Source organism: Dipodomys merriami, unplaced genomic scaffold (genome assembly GCF_024711535.1).
Source record: "Dipodomys merriami isolate MVZ:Mamm:240054 unplaced genomic scaffold, mDipMer1.0.p SCAF_19, whole genome shotgun sequence".
Lineage (NCBI taxonomy): Eukaryota > Metazoa > Chordata > Mammalia > Rodentia > Heteromyidae > Dipodomys > Dipodomys merriami.
The window spans coordinates 32801277-32806930 of NW_027203270.1; the positions used below are offsets into that span (position 1 = coordinate 32801277).

The following is a 5654-nucleotide window of genomic DNA, read 5'->3' on the forward strand; positions in this document are numbered from 1 at the left end:
CTCCAGGCTCTGTCAGGGAGCATCTTCTCCAGAGATGTCTCATAACAGTTGTGCCTTTCCTAAGACCCTGGGATGCCTTTCCTAAGAGTTCCTTCATGCCTGGCAGCATGCAGCTTCCGCTGGGAAGCCCATGGCTCTGCTAATTGCTTTCTAGACTACATCAGAAGGCTCTGTGGGATGTTTTCTGCCTTGGTGGGTGGGGCTGGAAAGACATTTTTCCATCAGTCCAAGTTTGTCTTCCTGCAGAGACTTTTTTTTTTAGGTACCAAATTTCTTTATTTGAAGGAATGGTACACATTAAAAGAACTTAGGATGTTCTGGTACAACTTATAGAAAAGGTAATGATAACCTCACACATGCATGCACTGTCCTGGTGACCAGAAGTCATGTGTGGCTTTGGGGGAATCAGCCCAAGGCTTAGCGCTCATCACTTTCTGGCAGAGTGTGCTTGTCAAAGAGATACTCTGCCATGCCAGATTCAGGGGCTCCCCATCTTGTGCAAGTTGGTGACATGGTCACCCAATTCTTTGATGGATTTCACCTGCTCATTCAGGTAATGAGTCTCAATGAAGTCACACAAGTGGGGGTCATTTTTGTCAGTGGCCAGTCTGTGCAGTTCCAGTAGTGACTGGTTCGCATTCAGCCTGCTTTCACGGTCTGGTTTCTTGATATCCTGAAGGAAGATGCTGGTTCTGCAGCTTCATCAGTTTCTCTGCAGTTCTCTCTCCTCATGAGATTGGTGAAGGAAATACTCGCCAAAGGTCTTTGAAACCACATCATCTCGGTCAAAGTAGTAAGACATGGACAGGTAGACCTAGGAGGCGTAGAGCTCCAGGTTGATCTGGCCGTTGATGGAGTCCTGGTGGTAGTTCTGGCGCACCTGTGAAGGGGATGTGGTGGTCATGGCGGTGGCTAGGCCCCGGCGGAGGCCCGGGGGTGGTCCAAGGGCACGGTGAAGAGGTGGCAGGAGGTTGGTGGCTCGGAGTGGGCAGCTGGGATGGGAGAGGTGGAGGGGTCAACAAGCACTGTGGAAGCAGGGAACCGCGGCGACTCTCGGCCAGGGGATCATCTGGCCCCTGCAGAGACTTTTAAAGAAATCCTTTGACTGATGCTCATTTTTATGTCCAGGGGCCTCCTTTGCCTGTTTTCTGGATCTCATACCATATATGCCTCCAGTCTTGCATTTTGCTGGTTAATTGGAAATGAGTCTCTCAAACATGCCCCACCCCTCCTGCTTCCCCCAACCCCTCCTTGGCTTTAAACCCCAGGCCTCCAGGTTACAGCCACCAGTGGCTGGATGAGGAGATAGAATTTGATAAGAGCAGGAATTCAAAGCCAGCAGAGGTCACTGGAATGTATATCTTTGAAACTTGAAGAACTTGGGGGAAGGCCTTGGATTTCCAGAAGGTTGTGGAAGGGGCGGGCGGGTGGACATTTTATTTAAAATTTGAAGCTTACAAAAACTTAATCCAGAACTAGGGGAGATGACTCAGACCTGTAATCTCAGTCACTGGGGAACAGAGGGAAGAGGGCTGAGTGTTCAAGGCCAGCACATGCAAAGTTAGTGAGACCTTATCTTTAAATACCACCCCCCCAACCCAAACCTAAAAAAAAAAAACCCAATGAAAACAAACCATCTGGACATATAGCTTAAGTGTTAGGCAGCACTTGCTTAGTTAAGTGTGAGGTTCTGGGCTCAGTTCCTAATAGTTCAGAAGCAACCAAAAGTCCTTGGTTGAAGTTGGGAACTGCCTGTGGGCTCCAGCAGGTGCCTGAATGAGCCCCACCTGTGTCCCAGGCAGAATCCCGAGCTGTCTAAACCACCTATCCCTGACTAAAGTCAGGAACTGAGCACAAGCCTCAGCAGAGAGTGTGTCTGCCCACCAGAATCTAATAAGAGTGAACCGTATGTGCGCCAGATTAGCAGCTGGATGTTGGTCCCTCCTCCAACAGAACTGAGACCAGGCAGTCTCTCTCAGGCAGCCCAGGGCTGAGAGCAAGCTTCACCAATTGACCCAGAAACCAACCCAGAACCATGCGTAGGCAGCCACCTATTGACCAAAACAGTCAGAGTTTGGGATTCATCTCCAATAATCCCTGAATCCTCATGAGAAAATCACAGTGAAAAGTTACAAGATTCATCAACTGCCAAGACAGCAAACCATCCCCAAAGGCCAACAGCCATCCCAGGGAAGAACTCCAGTGAAAGCAAAAATGAAATGGAAGACGAATGCTACATCCAAGAGTTGATAGAGGCAATGACTCAAGCAACTCCATTTTAAGAGCCCATCTTAGATCTGCAACTCAACCCTTGACTGACTTTAGCCCCAATCCTAGGAATTTATGACAGAAAGCCTTGCACAAACAATTCTTGGAGCCATAGGTGGTGTTTGCTTAAGGCAGGATATCGAGATATCTGAAATTCCAGAACAGCCCCCCCTAGGGTCTGGTGACCATTATCTAAACCAGAAACCTTGCAGTTTAGCACGTATGTATCCTCTTGAGACACCCCTGTGGGGCAAGCCAACCAGTTTAAAGTACATCAGCCCCCTTGATCTAACCAACAACCTGTTTCTGGTCCTTTCCCGCTTTGTAGTGTGCCAGTCATACTATAGAGTTGCTTTATGATTTTCCCGTGGTGTGTAGTGATTTGTTGCAAGATGCTATAATGTATGCGCAGTCCCTGCCTTCCCTAAAAAATGTATAAAAAGTGCTGTAACCCTGGGCTTGGGGCCTCTTAGCATCATCGGCTGCTGCTGTGTATGTGTGTGTGGGGGAACCAAGCTCGAGCTTGCAATAAAGACTCCTTTGCTTTAAAAAAAAGAATTAAAGCGAGAAATGGATCAGAAATTTAAAGAACAAAGAAATGAATGATCAAAAGAGATCCAGGATTTCAAACAAGAGATGCATGCAAAAAAATAGATGTAGTACACACCTCGTTAAAAGACGAAATTAATACTTTGAGAGATATCATAAATGGTTCAATTTTCTCCATGCAAACCACAATGGGAGCCATAGTTAATAGAGTGAATGGATTGGAAAATAGAATATGAGGTACTGAAGACAAAATGCAGCAACTGGAAAAAAAAGTCACAGATATGGAAAAACACTCAAAATATACCAAAGGGCAGTCCAAGAACAATCAGACAGTGCCAAGAAATTTAACCTTCATATAATTAGGGTTGACAAAGGTGAGGAATACCAGAACAGAGGGATACAACACTTATTCAATAAGATTATCATTGAAAAATTCCCTAATCTTAAAAGAGAAAATCTTACCTACGTAACAGAAGCATACAGAATACCTAACAAACAGGATCCCAGGAGGAACACTTCTAGGCACATCATGGTAAAAATGCTAGATTTGAACAATAAATGATCTTGCACATGACAAAACAAAGAAGGAGCTATAATACAATGGAAAAAAAAATCAGAATCACTGCAGATGTCTCCATGCAGACACTGAATGCAAGGAAAGCCAGGGAAAGTACCATCTGAGCCCTGAGAACTAATACCTGCCAACCCAGACTGGTCTAAACAGCGAAGCTAGTATTCACATTCGACAGAGAAACTAAAAATTTTTAATAGTAAAGAAGTAACTAAAACCAAACCTCTCAACCAAAACTCTTATCCAGTGCCCCAATTATTTTGGTGCAAGAAATAAATAAATGAATGAATAAATTAATAAATAAGAGGGTCAGATTTCCACACCCCAAATGATGTGAGCTATGTGGTATGAGATCGGAATTGGGGGAAGGGAGTTGCACTTTCTTCTCTATTTATATTTATGTATTATCTCAGCACATTAAATTCATGTGTTTTTTTTTTTTTTTTTTTTTTTTTTTTTTTTTTTTTGTCGGTCGTGGGGCTTGAACTCTGGGCCTGGGCGCTGTCCCTCAGCTCTTCAGCTCAAGGCGAGCGCTCTACCACTTGAGCTACAGCGCCACTTCCGGTTTTCTGGTGGTTTATTGGAGATAGGAGTCTCATGGTCTTTCTTGCCCGGGCTGGCTTTGAACCGCGATCCTCAGATCTCAGCCTCCTGAGTAGCTAGGATTACAGGCGTGAGCCACCAGCGCCCGGCAAATTCATGTGTTTTTAATTAAATTAAATTAATTAATTTTTTTTTTGTTGGTCATGGGGCTTGAACTCTGGGCCTGGGCGCTGTCCCTCAGCTCTTCAGCTCAAAGCTAGTGTTCTACCACTTGAGTCACAGTGCCACTTCTGTGTTTTTAATTTTAAAATGGTACTATTTTATTTTATTTTTAAGATTTTATTGTAAAGGTGGTGCACAGAGGGATTATAATTACATAATCAGGCATGAGTACATTTCCTTTTGAACAGTATCTCCCCTTCCCTTATTCTCTTGGAGTTTTTCTCCTACTGACTTCCCTCCCCTGCAAAAGTTGTGTAGTTCATTTCCAACATATTATCTAGTGAGTATCACTGCTGAATTAGTTCACCCTTTGTCCCACCACAGACATAGTGGTACTATTTTCTACTTTAGGGAAAACTGAGAGGATTAGAGGGATGGGAGAGGAAAAAGAGAATGGTAGAGTGAACAGTAACAGAACACATTACATCTCTGAATAAGATGGGGAACTCACTGAGAACTGTTGAATGGTGAAGGTTGAAGGGATGGGGAAAGTGGGCATAAGTGAATGGTTAAGCTGATTAAAGTATTGTATACACATGTGTTATATACCATGGTAGAACCCCGTGGAACAATCAGTATATACTGTAAAAGAGGAGTGGCAGGAATGTGAGACAAGGCCTGTCTGTCTTGCGGGTACTACTGGAAAGAGGGGAGGTTGAACTGAGAGGGTGAAGAAGGGTGAATATGGTCTAAGTATTTATTTCGTTTCTGGTAAGTATTTTTATTATTATTTTAATTAATTAATTTTAAATTTTATTTTATTGTAAAGATGCTGTACAGAGGGGTTACAGTTACATGAGTAAGGTAATGAGTACATTTCTTGTCAAACATTGTTACCCACTCCTTTGTTTTTCTCCCACTATCCCTTCTCTTCCTTCTTTCCCACCTCCACCTCTGAAGTTGTAAAGTTCATTTCTAACATAGTCTCTTGTGAGTATCATTGTTGATTGGGTCATCCTTTGTCCTTGTTTCAGCATTTTGTTATTCCCCTTCCCTTCCCCAAATCAGATAAATGTTTATACAAGATGCAGGGTACCAGAATCAAAGACAGTGATTATTAGGGATAAACCAATGGAGAAAGTAAACCAATGAAATAAAGTAAAAAGAAAAAACTAGATAGACTACATTGATGATAACAAGGTCAACAAACAAAAAAAGACTTGTTGTTTCCATTTCTTGCAGTTAATCTCAATTAGCATCATTTTATGTGGTCATATATACATAGCTATTGAGCTATTATGATCCTCTTCTAGGACTATCCTAGACATATATTAATTATTATAAATGAGGGAAACCATGGAGCCTATGTTTCTTTGGGTCTGGCTTACTTCATTTAACATATTTTCTAAGTCTTTCCATTTCCTGGTGAAAGGGGCAATGTCATTCTTTCTGATAGAAGCTTAAAATTCCATTGTGTATATATACCACATTTTTTAATTGTGAAAATACCGTACAGAGGGGTTACAATTACATGGGCAAGATAATGAGTACATTTCTTATC

The 5654-nt window shown here is 42.7% G+C and overlaps 1 pseudogene; it reads right to left on the reverse strand.

The window, feature by feature from the left end:
• Nucleotides 1-250: 250 nt before the first annotated feature.
• LOC138830486 (ferritin heavy chain pseudogene) lies at nucleotides 251-904 on the reverse strand (annotated as a pseudogene).
• Between the last annotated feature and the right edge of the window lie 4750 nt (nucleotides 905-5654).